The 15,364-nt window shown below is 38.9% G+C and overlaps 1 long non-coding RNA gene across 1 annotated transcript; it reads right to left on the bottom strand.

Annotated features, from left to right (window-relative positions):
• Positions 1-12,581: 12,581 nt before the first annotated feature.
• On the bottom strand, positions 12,582-15,054 carry LOC120251203. Its single transcript, XR_005533398.1, has 3 exons — positions 14,491-15,054; positions 14,029-14,100; positions 12,582-12,860 (listed from the first exon to the last, which is right to left on the bottom strand). It is a non-coding gene; the product is annotated as an uncharacterized LOC120251203 (long non-coding RNA).
• Positions 15,055-15,364: the final 310 nt, after the last annotated feature.

Genomic DNA, 15,364 nt, shown 5'->3' with positions numbered 1-15,364 from the left:
TGGGCGATTCTTGGAGGCAAAGTTAGGGAAGAAAGGAGATGAATCTCCAACACTCCGATGATTCTTCATGAGCACGATTGAGAAGGGGGTTTCGTGGCTTTCATATTTTCTCATATTATTTGTATCTTGGATGCTTGCCCTCCATTAACGGAGGACTAATTTGTAGATGTTTGGGCATAGTTGAATGCTAGGGTTTATACTTTTGACATTGGTTGTTGGATCTTTGATGTTTTAATTATTTTCCTAATTGTAATTATATCTATTTGAGTCTACTTGAGTGATTGAATGCTTGATTGCTAACAAGACGAAAGCCCTAATTATCATGTTTAGTATTGCTACGTAACGAGAAAAAATTCCGACCTAGCATAAACTTATCGCAATTCGAGAGGATAGTAAGTACACCTCTGGTTAGGATACTTTGGAGACTTTGTCTCCCGCAATCCTTCCGTGTGGATTAGTGATAATCTTCATGCTCTTTGCAATCATATGAAGTGAATTTTAGGAGAAATCATATTTCTGCTCTGTATTCAGATTAGAGGTAATCTCTCTTTTTGGGGGAGATTATCTATTTAAGAGATTGTCATTAGCCCACAATAAAGGTTCATAGAGTGGTAATGCGATTGTGTGGATGTCTGTATCAGCTTTGTACCTATTTAGTTACTCTTCGCTTGAGAAATCAGGGTTTAGTATAATTCTGGAAACCTTTTCTTTCAAATAATTTTGCATGTTTAGACAACCTTTGTCCTGTACTTCAAAACCCTAGAGGGACGCTATGCCTGGACATCATTCCCTTCCTTGAATTCTCTCCTATTATTTCTCGTAATTTTCTTATATTTGCTTGTTTTTGTTCACATACACAACATTCGATCATTTAGGTTATTTTTTGAGATTAGAGTTATTACTAATATTCACTTTCTTCCTTGTGGACCGACACTCTATACTTATGCACGCTTTATTACCCGATTGACATGTACACTTGCTTCCCTATCAAAAGACAAGCATAAAAGAACTAAAGCGACTGGGAGCGTTATTGTTTGGATTATTTTTTAATTAAAAAATAAAAGAAATGGTTCACTTTTATGTGATTCTATTAAAAAGTGGTAAATTTAAATAGGAAAATTAAGAAAAAAACTTTGTTTTAGTTTTAAGGGTAAATAATGGTTTCTTCTCTTATGATAAGGAAAAATCAATAATGATATATAACTTTTTTTATTTGACATTGTAAACCAATTCATTTAAAACTATGCCCATGTGGCATAAAAAAACATATTTGGTGATGATTATATAAGGAACTATGGACTAGCACAACAGTAACAACCCATGCTTCTCGTGTATCTCCGTTCCTGTTTATCTTTCTGTTTGTCACTTGTTGACTTCGTTCAGAAAAAATTATGCATAAAAAAAATAAATAATACTTTAAATTAGAACACCTTCAAAAATAAGAACTTATATTTTTTCATGTCACGCTAAGTTACTGAATTTATGAATTAACAAATTTACAACTGCCAAATAAAAAAATTAATATCATTAATGATTTTTATTTCTTTTGTTAACTATAAAATTCACTTATACTGATTTTTTTTAAAAAAAACATCCCTCTTTTGCAAATTTTGATGACAACAAGATTTGTTTTTTTGCCATACAAATATTTATTCCTTCATTAAAAAAAATCCTAAAATTTGCAGTGACGTCACCAGTGGCAGTGGGCCTAAGTAGAAACAAATAAAGAAAGAGAAAGAAATGGAAAGTTCAGCACCAGAGAAAGAAATAATTAGTCCACCTCTCGTCATTAATGTCATGAATGAAAAGGAATGAAATACTTTCAAAAGGGATGTAGGGCCTTCTGGGTTTGATCATGGACACTCCCAGTGCTGCTCCAAACCAACAAACAGACGAAACGTTGTCACTGTTGGAGAAGTTGATTAAAGATAGAAGCAATGACTGAAGATACAATGCATTCAGAAGTCCAGCTAATGCAACTTGGGTTTGAAAAGTCATGGTTTTAATGTTATGCAGGAGAACTATAAGAATGTGATATTTTGGATGGTTGCTGTCATGTCATGACCAGTGTTTGTGATGTGTAACAGTCAAAGTATATGTATTTAATTAAGTTGTCATGTAAGAAGAATCGGGAAGGATGTAGTATGTGAAGATATGTTTAAAATACTAAGATGAAGTGAATGCAAGAGTGAGAGAGAGAGAAGTTAGAAGTGGAGTCTGTGTGTCTTTCCCTTTGTCTCATCTTTTTTTATGCTTATGGTTTTCTGATGGTTTTTACAGCTTTTCTAGTTCCCATTTTGCGTTCATATAGATTCCAACACTGGTATCAGAGCTGTGATTGGTGTTAGAGGTTGTTTCTCTTTCCAGCTTTCTTGTGGAAATGGCTGCAAGCTCTAGTTCTGAAGTAGTACCATCTCTTCCCATGTTTAAGGGGGAAGGATACTCAAGGTGGGCTCTCAAGATGAAGACCTTGTTTCGGTCTCAAAACATCTGGAAAGTTGTGGAGAAGGGAGTACTTGAGAAGGGAGAAGAAACTCAAGTGATTGAGAGTCAAAAGAATGATGCTAGAGCCTTTTTTCTCATCCAACAATCTGTGGATGACTCTATATGTGATAGAATAGCTGGGGTTTCTACATCAAAAGAAGCATGGGAACTGCTACAAAAGCTGTATCAAGGAACCACTCGAATGGCCTCGGTGAGAAGGCAGACATTGAGACAAAGGTTTAAGGTGCTTCAAATGAAAGAAACTGAAAACATTCATGATTATGTAACCAGGGTGGTGACAATTGTGAACCAAATCAAAGGTTTGGGGTTTGAATTGTTTGAGAATGATGTTGTCTCTAAGATTTTGAGAAGCTTAGCACCCAAGTTTGACAATGTGGTGATAGCAATTGAAGAAGCTAAAGACATTGAAAAACTCTCACTTGATGAGCTCACAGGCTCATTGAAGGCTCATGAAGACAGAATACTGAGTCGGTCTTTGGAAAACTCTGAAGAAAAGGCTTTCATAATGAAAGAAGAGACTTCTGGAACAAAGGATGAGGAGAAGAACTACTATAGAGGTCGAGGAAGAGGACGCTTCAGAGGCAGAGGAAGAGGAATAAGTGCTGGTCGAGGTGAGGATCTCAGATCACACAGCATAGATCAACGACCTACCAGAACCAACCTTCAATGCTACATATGTAAGAAATTTGGTCATGTTAAAGCTAACTGCTGGTACAGAGATAAAAGCAGTGATAAAGGTACATCTACTGCAGTGGAGAAAGCCTCTAGCAGTGAGACCAATTTGCTCATGGTTCACAGTGGTGCAGAGACCCATGAGCACACCGTATGGTTAGTGGACAGTGGATGTTCACATCATATGTCAGGTGTGAAGGAGTTGTTCAAAACTCTAGATGAAGCTGAGACTCAGAAGGTTCGCTTGGGTGACGATAAAGAGCTTCAGGTTGCAGGATGTCGGACTATTGCTCTAAAGACAGCAGATGGACAAACCAAGCTTATACATAATGTGAGATATATTCCCTCACTGGCTCACAATCTTCTCAATGTAGGGCAACTTATGACAGCAGGGTACTCTGTGGTGTTTCAAGGTGATATGTGCCAAATCAAAGATGTCAAGACAGGAGAGAAGCTGGTGAATATTCATAGAACCAAAAACAATATGTATCCATTAGAGATGTCTAGAGTTGGTTGTGCTTATGTAGCTCAAAGTGACATGCAGAAGTCTATGTTGTGCCATGAAAGGTATGGCCATTTAAACGTTTTAGAGCATGCAACTCTTGAGACAAAAGAGTATGATGCATGGCTTACCATTCATGAAGAATATTTCTTTATGTGAAGCCTGCATATATGGTGACACGTCCGAATATGCATGTGTGTACCGCAAGTGCACAGGTGTCGAAGTAATAAATACCCGGTGAGTCGGGTAGTCGAATCCACAGGGAACAGGCTACTAGTACTAACTTCTCCTCTGCTATCTAGCCAAATGAGAAATGGAATGGTGTGGTGATCTAATGTGCGAAGAAATGAATACCGGAGACGAATATGCAAGGGTAAAATAGAGGAAGATCTCAATCAGTAAAAGTGGGGTTTTCGGGCAATGCTCCCCCTAGGATTCAGGTATTAGGTATCGGATATGCAAAGTGTTTCTATGATGAGTAAGTTAAGTTGCGGAAATCTAGAAATAATTGGGTCTGCCTCCAGATCACCGATACTAGTCCCCTACGAGGTCCCGGTGGAGAAATCGCTCAATCTCAACACCTCACACCTCATATGACCGCAAAGCACTCTAGGGATTCCGAAAGGTGTAACCAATTCCTAAAGATTGATCCAACCCTATTTCCCGGCGAAGGATCCTAACCCCCTACAAGGTCCGGGCGGAGAAATTGGGCAATCTCACGCCTCCCACCAAATATGGTTGCATAAAGTCTAGGGAATGGAGATAGAATACACTAATCGGAGGGGAAAGGGGACACTTCACTATCTCATGACTCACCCTCTCAACCCTCTTCAAACTTGAGGTTCTAACCCTAATGGAGATCTCTCTCCCACCAAGGCAACAAATCATGCAAACCAAATAACCACAAGATCAATAAGGCAAGCAAGCATTAAACAATCATGAATGAAACTTAATCAAACTCGGATTAAATATAAACACAAAGCAAATCCACACAAGATGAGAATCCTAGGGTTCACAAGCCCAAATACCCTCTAGGGTTTTAGCTCTCCATGGAGCAACATACAAAACACACCATCAATGAATGAAAGCACATTAAAACCATAGAAATAAACCCCCTTATATATGAACTGATGGCCTTGATGGAGAGCTTCGACGTCTTGAAGGACCCTCTCCGAAGCTAGGTTCACCGGTGGCTTCCTTGATGCTATGACGGAGGAGGAATCTATCAAAGTTGGTGACGAAGCGCCTCCAAAGCCGGAAAGACCTCCTCTCCAAACCCTAGCCGTCTCACCCCTCAAGAGCCGCACAAAAGATGAGAATGATTAGGGCAAAACGGCTATTTATAGGCCTTAGACCGCGTGTGTCACGTGCCTACACGCGCCCGTGTGGATTTTCCACGCGCCCGCGTGGATTGCAGGAATTTCCGCGCGGGCGCGTGAACAGCAAATCTGCTATAATACTCAGCTACAGTAAAATGATACAGTACTTAGCTACAGTAATCTCCATAATCGCGGTCCAAACACTCTTCTCTTGAGGCCACATGGCCGGGCACACGTCCATGTGGTAGACTATAAGCATTTTCTTCATCGACGCGTCTTTGAAAGGTCTTGCAATCTTCATAAAGAGAAGGAACATGAAGACATGGCTGCCTTTGTGCCCTTCCAACTAGTAGCTTGGCTTGAATCTCCTTGGAAGTTGGCACACATCTCCACATTCATAAACTCCTCTTGTATCTTGATCTTTGAATTGAACAAGAACTTCAAACATTGTGTCTTTATAGCCTATCTTTGCTTCCTTTTGACTCTTCAAGGCCTTCACAACCTAATTGCACAAAAGAACACCAAATACACAATATGAGACATAAACCATGGTAGAAATGATGCTCAATGCATGTAAAACATATATAGAAATATGTCCACTCAAGCACTTATCAAACTCCCCCACACTTAAGCCTTTGCTTGTCCTCAAGCAAAATTAACAATTAAACTCATGGAAAGAAAAGAGAAGTGCTTGGTCTTAGGTTCACCAAGAGGTACTAGAATAAAATTCTAAAGTTATGGAGCAAATAAAACACTAGACAAAACAATCAATGCTCTAGCAAACAATCCAATCAAAAATGAAAGTGATAAAATCCGAATGAGTGTGTGTGTGTGAAAAACTCAACTCATGTCAACACTATGTCCACTACTAAGTTCTTATTAACATGGGACTTATTTATAAACAAAAAGAAAAGGTAGTAGCTTCACACAATCCTCTAAGGTAGCCCTTTCCCAAGATGCCTCCCAGGTGGCTTTCACACTTTCAAGGCGGTAGCTCTTTCTACCAAGGATGGTAGCTTTCACACATCCCATGAGATAGCTCTTTCTCTCATTAGGGCATAACAAGTATCCGACTTATGAGAGTAGCTTCATAGCTTCATACATCATGAGTGGTAGCTCTTTCCACCCCTATGTACAACTCTTTTTTTTTTTTTCTTGTCATGTTTTTCTGATTTTTTTTCTGATTTTTCTGATTTTTTTTTATAACTAGCACACTAAAGTCCCAAACATAATGAACTAGAGTTTTCATAGGTCTAATGAGTGAGAAAAGTGCACAAAGAGCAATCGGACAAAAATATTCAATGAAATTAGATGAAAACTAGAGCATGATAAAATTCAATGTTTACAACCTCCAAAAACTAAGAATTAAACTCTTAACCCTAAGGTGAACCTTCATTGGCAACAAGAGCATGCTCATGAAAACACAAGTATAAGTCATGTATAAGGTGAACCCTCCCCCACACTTAAGATGTACATTAGCCTCAATGTACGCATGTAAGCATAATAAAAATCTCCTCAATAAAAGCATAATGTGTGAGGGAATGCAATTAAAATAATACTCCCCTGAACTCCTCATTAAACGTTTGGTAAAGTCTAACTCAAAGGGGTGTCGTATAGGTTGTGACGCTCACATGACCATGGAACAACGCACATGATCATGTCGATGACTAAAACACCATCAACATCACTCTCAAGGCCATCTGCACATATACAAGGGGTTCAGTGAAGCTCAATAAAGAAGAAAAGATGTGTGAGTTCTTATTAGTTAAACATATGAACCACAACCTCGCACAAATAAAACAAAGCACAAAGAAAACTAAAGTCTAAAAGATAAAATAAAGAAAAATAAAAATGAAAACAAAAGTAAAGAAAACTAAAGTCTCATGACTGGAACATTTCAAGCATCGACGGCATCTTTTGGTGTTGCCGGTGTGTCAAAAGAATGTTCTCATCCAAGGTTAACTATAGAAGATCAAAGCATTTCGGAGCGAGTTTTTCGGTCCTTGGTGTCCTACCTGCAAGAAATTGCTAAAGAAATGCAAATTTTCATGAAATGGCAAGCTGCAGGAATCCACGCTGGCGCGTGGAAAATCCACGCGCCCGTGTAGCCAAAGTATTGCCTAAAATCAGCCCACACGGGCGCGTGGAAAATCCAGGCACCCGCATGGAATTCCCACGCGGTCGCGTGGGCATCCCACGCGACCGCGTGGGAGCCTGGCCATGGCCAAAATGCCATGGCTGGCACTCAATGGCGCACCCAAAACCCTTATAAAAGCATTCTCAAGCATATTAAGGTGATTTCCATGAAGAACAATGCAAAAGAACCAAGATATCCGCATAGATTTGGGAAAATGGATGCATGGAGAAGGTTAAAAAATAAGAGCTTACCGGTGTGAAACAAATAATAAAATATGACTAAATGCCCGGCAAAACCCTTCTAAACCTTTTAAGAGTTGAAGAAAATTAGTTTTTGTGCTCAAACGTTCGAATTCTTGAAGATGGAGAAGTGGGAAATGAAGGGTTTTAGTGATAAATATAATGAATAGTGACACCCTCATGGTGTTATAAGCCACATGGGGGTGTGGAAAATCCACACCCCCGCGTGGGTACTGTACACAGCCGCGTGGAAATTCCACACGACAGCGTGAGCTACAAAATTTCTGCAGAGAGTCCACGCAAGGCTCCAAACTTCAAATTAACACTAATTCTTCAACTATAAACATGAATTTCACCCCAAACCATGCCACAAACATGAAAACAAATTTAAAACACCAAAAAAATTTTTCATGAAAACTCAACACCAACAAAAAATCATCAAAGCGCACACTCATGAATTTATTACTGCAGAAATAAAAATCTAAGCTAGAAAACATGTAAAAACTTGGGATGCCTCCCAAGAAGCGCTTGTTTTACGTCACTAAGCTTGACGTACCTCTTCCTTACCTTATCGAGTCTTGAAAAGAGTGTGTTCCTCCCGACTAGACATTGCATAACTACTTTCTTTAAACAAAAAATCTAGTTGTCGAGGTGGAGTATTCATTGGAGAGTCCAACCATCTCACTTTTGGCCTCCAAGGAAACAATTTGGGTTGGGAATTGTCCAAGCTTAGCATAGGTGGGTCATTGGATGGCTTCAATCTCCTACCCACATCTTTTTCCCTTCCCAAAATCTCTTTCTTGCATTGTAAGAGTTGATCAATCCCAAAGAAAAATGCTTGTTCCATTGCCTTAGGGTTTGCTTCTTCTTGTGTATTTTCATCATGAGAGGAACATGATGTTAGCAAATCCCCTTGAAAATTTTCTAGCTCACAAGCATAATCTTCATTCACACAATCCAAAATTTCAAAATGATATTCAACTTCTTTCTTTTCATTTTCTGCACCTATGTACTCAATTTGCCCGATTTCTTCAATGTTGCTCATGGCCTCATCATGTCCCGGAGACACTTGCCTTGCTTGTTCAAATTCTTCTTTTTCCTTGGCAAGCATGTCCAAGATCTCTCCTAATTGATGCTCAATGTTTTTGATGGAGATCTTGTGACAACTTAATGTGGCCTCAATATTTTGGAAACGGGTATCGGTTGCTTCAATAAATCTCGGTAACACTCTTTCCAACCGAAGTACATCTTCTTCAAGCTTCTCATCCATCTGAAATTCTTCTTGAGGTGCTTCCCATTGTTGTCCATCAATATCCCAAAAGAGATTTGGGTAGCTCCTTTGATTTGGATGATAGCTGGTGCGATATGGATTGTGTTGTTGATGAACATTGACAAATTGATCAAGTTTTCTAGTGAGAGCTTCAACCTGAAAATATAGGTCTAAAATTGGATTAATCATCATTCAAGTTCCATGCAAGAAAAAGTAAATAAGAAAAAAAAAAAAACAAAAATGAGAATGGCGAAAGGAGATAGAATGAAATAGACAAAAACAAAATAAAAACCGATGAGAATGATGGTCGAACAAGAAAGTGTTGAATAGATAAAACAAAGAAAAAGATAAATGGCTAGATCAAAAAAGTCCTAGCGTTACTAGTATCCTATTCCCCGGTAACGTACAAAACACACCATCAATGAATGAAAGCACATTAAAACCATAGAAATAAACCCCCTTATATATGAACTGATGGCCTTGATGGAGAGCTTCGACGTCTTGAAGGACCCTCTCCGAAGCTAGGTTCACCGGTGGCTTCCTTGATGCTATGACGGAGGAGGAATCTATCAAAGTTGGTGACGAAGCGCCTCCAAAGCCGCAAAGACCTCCTCTCCAAACCCTAGCTGTCTCACCCCTCAAGAGCCGCACAAAAGATGAGAAAGATTGGGGTAAAACGGCTATTTATAGGCCTTAGACTGCGTCTGTCACGTGCCTCCACGCGCCCGTGTGGATTTTCCACGCGCCAACGTGGGCTGCAGGAATTTCCACGCAGTCGCACGGAATTTCCGCGTGGGCGCGTGAATAGTAAATCTGCTACAGTATCTCCATAATCACGATCCAAACACTCTTCTCTTGAGGCCACATGGCCGGGCACACGTCCATGTGGTAGACTATAAGCATTTTCTTCATCGACGCGTCTTTGAAAGGTCTTGCAATCTTTACAAAGAGAAGGAACATGAAGACATGGCTGCCTTTGTGCCCTTCCAACTAGTAGCTTGGCTTGAATCTCCTTGGAAGTTGGCACACATCTCCACATTCATAAACTCCTCTTGTATCTTGATCTTTGAATTGAACAAGAACTTCAAACATTGTGTCTTTATAGCCTATCTTTGCTTCCTTTTGACTCTTCAAGGCCTTCACAACCTAATTGCACAAAAGAACACCAAATACACAATATGAGACATAAACCATGGTAGAAATGATGCTCAATGCATGTAAAACATATATAGAAATATGTCCACTCAAGCACTTATCATATGGGAAGCAAACCAGATCTCCATTCAGTAAAAGGGCACTCTGGAGGGCTAAATATAAATTGCAACTAGTCCATGTTGACTTGTGTGGACCAATGCAGTCTAATTCTCTGGGTGGAAATAGGTATTTCATGCTCCTCATTGATGATTACAGTCGAATGTCCTGGGTTTATTTTCTTCAGTCCAAGTCCGAAGCATTTGAACAATTCAAAAATTTCCAAGCAATGGTAGAGACAATCTGGATGTAAGCTCAAGGTGTTAAGGACTGATAGAGGAGGGGAGTTCACCTTTAATGAATTTAAACAATATTGTGCAAAATGAGGCATTCGAAGAGAATATACAGCGCCCTACACACCCCAACAAAATGGGGTTGCAGAAAGGATGAATAGAACACTCATTGAGAAGGCCAGGAGTATGATGAAGAGCAAAGGTTTACCAAATACCTTCTGGGCTGAGGCTGTTGCTACTGCTGCTTACTTATCCAACATCTCTCCAACGAAAGCAGTACCTAACAGAACCCCCTATGAAGCATGGAGACATACAAAACCATCTGTAAGTCATTTAAGGATTTTTGGTTATATAGCTTATACACATCATCCTTTGCATACTTTACAGAAACTAGATGATAGAGCATTGAAGTGCATTTTTATAGGCTATTCTCTTGAATTAAAGGCCTATAAATTATTTCATCCTAGTTCTGGTAAAGTAATAGTCAGCAGGGATGTAGTTTTTGCTAAAGAAGCCCAGTGGAATTGGCAGTCAAATGAAGATTCAACTAACAAAATAGTCTTGAAAGATTTCTTTAATGGTGCAACAACAACATCATCTCAAACTTCTCATCAGCTACAATCAACTGGAGAAAGTTCTGAAGGTCAGGATAGTGCTGCAAGAGGAGAAGAGACACAAATTCATGATGACACTTCAATAGATGAGTGTCCAGCTCGAAAAGTGAGGGACTTAAGAGACATCTATAAGAGTTGCTCATTTGCTCTCACTGTCTCTGACCCATTGACTTTTGAGGAAGCTCAAGAACATGAAGTGTGGAAGAATGCTATGACTAAAGAAATCACAGCCATAGAGAAAAATCAAACATGGGAATTGATGTCCCTTCCTCCAGAAAAGAAGGTTGTGGGTCTGAAATGGATTTTCAAAACAAAGTATAAGGCTGATGGTGGAGTACAAAAATACAAGGCTCGATTAGTAGCTAAAGGGTACACACAAGAGTATGGGGTGGACTTTGAAGAAATGTTCTCTTCTGTAGCTCAGTTGGACACTATTAGATTGTTGTTTGCTTTAGCTGCACAAAGAGGATGGCCAGTGTTTCATTTAGATGTAAAATCTGCTTTTTTAAATGGAGAGATCATGGAGGAGGTGTATGTTGAACAACCTAAAGGGTTTGTGATTTCAGGAGAAGAAGATAAGGTCTACAAACTCAAGAAGGCTCTCTATGGTTTGAAACAGGCTCCAAGGGCTTGGTATAGCAAAATTGACAAATATTTTAATGAGCAAGGCTTTCAAAGATGTGAGAGTGATCACACTCTGTATAAGAAGGTGTCTAAAGGTGGAGAACTGTTGTTGGTATGCATATATGTTGATGACATGGTTTGTATGAGTTCATCTTTGGACATGGTGACTGAATTCAGGAGGAACATGAAGAGAAACTTTGACATGAATGATCTAGGCCTGCTCAGTTACTTTCTTGGGCTTGAAGTAAAACAAGATGAGTTGGGAATTCATATGTCACAAAGGAAATATACTGAAGATCTATTGAATGAATACAACATGACATACTCAAAACCAGTGCAAACACCCTTGAATTCCTATAAAAAGATGCAAGCAAATGATAATTCAGGTGAAACAGATCAAGGTGAAGTTTAGGAGTCTCATTGGGAAACTAATGTACTTGACTCAATCCAGGCCTCATATAATCTTTGCTGTAAGTTTATTGTCTAGATACTTAAATAAACCGACCAAACACCATATGGGGGCAGGCAAGCGAATTCTTCGATACTTATCTAGCAGCAATGATCTGGGCATGGTATAGAAGGGCAAAGGAGTGCAAACTTCAAGGCTTCGCAGACAGTGATTGGGGAGGAAGCCTAAATGATAGGAAGAGCACATTAGGAGTAGTGTATAATTTGGGATCTGGTGCAATTAGTTGGCTCTCAAAGAAACAAGAAGTAATAGCACTCTCTACAATTGAGTCTGAATACATAGGATTGTGTGCTGCTGCATGTCAAGGAGTTTGGTTAATTAGAATTCTGTTTGAATGTGGAGTGGAAATGGAAAAACCTGTGATTGTATGGTGTGACAACAGTTCGTGCATTGCTATATCAAAGAACGCTGTGCACCATCGTAGAACGAAACACATTAATATTAAATATCATTATATTAGAGAGATAATTACAGCTGGTGTCATAGAGGTAAAGCATTGCAGCACAGAGAGTCAGCTGGCAGATATTTTCACAAAGGGTCTCACCATTCAGAAGCATTAAGAGATGATAAATGTCACGCCCCGTCCCGCGGGTCCCACACGTGACATACCGCCACGACAACCCAGGGGAGGTCCAACACTGCCTCAACCCTTGATTGCCGTAAGGCTAACCTGTTTCCTGTCCTGAACTGCAATAGCAATAAACATTTAACAATCTGATAGACACACCCATTCCTACATATACTCATCACTATAATACATGATACGATACATGGAAAAATCATAACTTTGAAAGTCATCAGATAAGGACACCATCCCTTGGACACTGAGTATGACTGTCATACATTATATAATCCAAATTCACACATATAAGAATGTCCAAGAAAATATAACAAAATATCAAGTTGTAACATCCTAGTGGATCCTGCTAATACATGATAAAATACTTAAATGTCATACACAGCTTATATAATACAAACTAGTATGCCCAGCACTTCACGCTTCTATCCCGCTGCTTTGCTAACACCTGGGAGGGGAAAAAAATGAGGGGAGTGAGTAACTAAGTTACCCAGTGAGTGGCTAAACATGGAACTATATCTCATACATTATAAATTAAACTGAAATGTCAAAAATATATTTTTAAATCCTCAAGATCTTCAATATACTTTGAATGTTAAGTATAAAGTAAAAAATAAAATTTACAACAATGAAATGCTTGATAAAACTCTTTAAATCATCAGGAAATCCATACAAGTAAGAAATCCAAATCAATTCTTTTGTTTAATATCTCAAAATCCAAAAGCATAAAAATCATCGTTTAAAGCCAACAAATATATCATAAATAGCCTCAAAAACCCTCCCTCGCTAATCGTGGCCGCGGTTAGCTCAGGAGCCACCAAGATGCGCATATCTTGGCATTGGCCGCTGGGAAGTTCGTGTGGTGACTCCGAACAACCCAACTATATCCAAGTCAGGGCTCTACGCTCCCACCTGAAATGGCATAACCGGTTTGACAGTATTCCATGCCACCTCTATACAGGTCGGCCCATGGAAACCATCCACACTCTTACTGCAGCAAGTACTGTCACCATCAAAACCACCCCGTCAAGAACATGAAGGCCGTAGCCCACCATTTCCATGGATATGTTCAAAACCCCATGGGTGTTTGCAAAACAAAATCCAAATATTCATAAGAACACAAAAAGGGTCCTTAGCCAGGACTGTGTGTACAATTCATGAATAAGAGTCATCAAAATGAGTAAAATGTCATTCTGGCCCGTAGGCTACATATGTACATCCATAGAAAACCAAAAGCTTCACAATGAAATCATAAGTGTTCACAAATACCAATCTCACTCCAAGAGTGAATAACTTGGTTATAATAATTTTAATGAAACCAATTTCATCAAGAACATCGTACAAAAGCATTCTTTAAAAAATATAGTTCAAGTATAACATCATCACAAAGAAATCATATATTCTAAAACATAGGGTTTTCTAAATCACAAGTAGTATATGAAATCTTTCCAATAATCATGAAATAAGCCAAATTATGATTTATCATGATTTCCAAATCACATTAAAATTATTTCAAAGTATTGTTAGCAACAAAGAGATTATCTTTCAAGAATGAGTAAATTTAGTATTATAAGCATGCATGATTTATAGTCCATAATTTAGTAAGTTCCACTCACAAACTTGGCGAGCTAATCCCCTCTGGGTTCACTTGTCTAGCAACTCTTTTCCTTTGCTTGATGCCTCAACTCCTAGAAGAAATTAGGAAACCCAAAACACACAAAACATTCATCAATTCTAGATCAATTTAAACGAAGAAAAATCCTATAAAAATGGAAAATAATGGTCCTCAAGGCTTAATTAGCACCCTAACAAGATTATCTAACAAGTATAGAACTCTCACAACCATCAAAACCAACAAAAGATCAAAAGAAACTCAACTTGGGTCGGTGCTACAGTAACCCGAACCTAGAAGTTGAAAGATCTCTCTCATTTCTCATTGAATCTTTGATTTTACAACTCTAAAATGATTCTAAACTTTGAATCCATGGAAAATACAAAATTTTACACCATATAATGAAAATAAACTCACAAGGAAAGAGAGGAGAAAAGATGAAGAAGAAAGAAAGAATCAAACTCACCGATTACTCTCTAAACCCTAATCGAACTCTTCTTGATGGAAGGAGATGAAATCTCCACTTCTTCCTTTGTTTTTGGGGATCAAAATGAGTGTTTTGAAGATAAGGAATGAAGGAAATGGGAGGAGGATGAAGAAGAAGAGAAAAAAGAGCTCAAGAAGGCTCTAGAATCTCCAAGAAACCATATATATATGCCATGGCTCACGGGCTGCCTTGCGGGTGCAAGGGAGGCCGTGAGACCATTTTCTGAAACCCTCACGGGCTCCATGCACCCGCATGGAGGCCGTGAGGCTTTCAGGTGAGCTCTTTTTAAGTGTTCTCCTCCACCTTAACCTCCCAAAAGACCTTAACTAAGGTCCTAACACAAGAGGATACTCAAAAGACTTAAACAAACAAGTTACACTCAAGAAACAAAACATAAGAGAGGTATAGAAAAAGTCGAACTCCCACAATAAAGCTGCTGGGACACTGTAATCTTCAATTAAGGGGGGGTTTGTTGGAGAAGTTGATTAAAGATAGAAGCAATGACTGAAGATACAATGCATTCAGAAGTCCAGCTAATACAACTTGGGTTTGAAAAGTCATGGTTTTAATGTTATGCAGGAGAACTATAAGAATGTGATATTTTGGATGGTTGCTGTCATGTAATGACCAGTGTTTGTGATGTGTAACAGTCAAAGTATATGTATTTAATTAATTTGTCATGTAAGAAGAATCAGGAAGGATGTAGTGTGTGAAGATATGTTTAAAATACTAAGATGAAGTGAATGCAAGAGTGAGAGAGAGAAGTTAGAAGTGGAGTCTGTGTGTCTTTCCCTTTGTCTCATCTTTCTTTATGCTTATGGTTTTCTGATGGTTTTTACAGCTTTTCTGGTTC

This window comes from Dioscorea cayenensis, chromosome 20, assembly GCF_009730915.1.
Source record: "Dioscorea cayenensis subsp. rotundata cultivar TDr96_F1 chromosome 20, TDr96_F1_v2_PseudoChromosome.rev07_lg8_w22 25.fasta, whole genome shotgun sequence".
In the NCBI taxonomy this organism is placed as follows: domain Eukaryota; kingdom Viridiplantae; phylum Streptophyta; class Magnoliopsida; order Dioscoreales; family Dioscoreaceae; genus Dioscorea; species Dioscorea cayenensis.
This window is presented reverse-complemented; position numbering and strand designations above follow the sequence as displayed.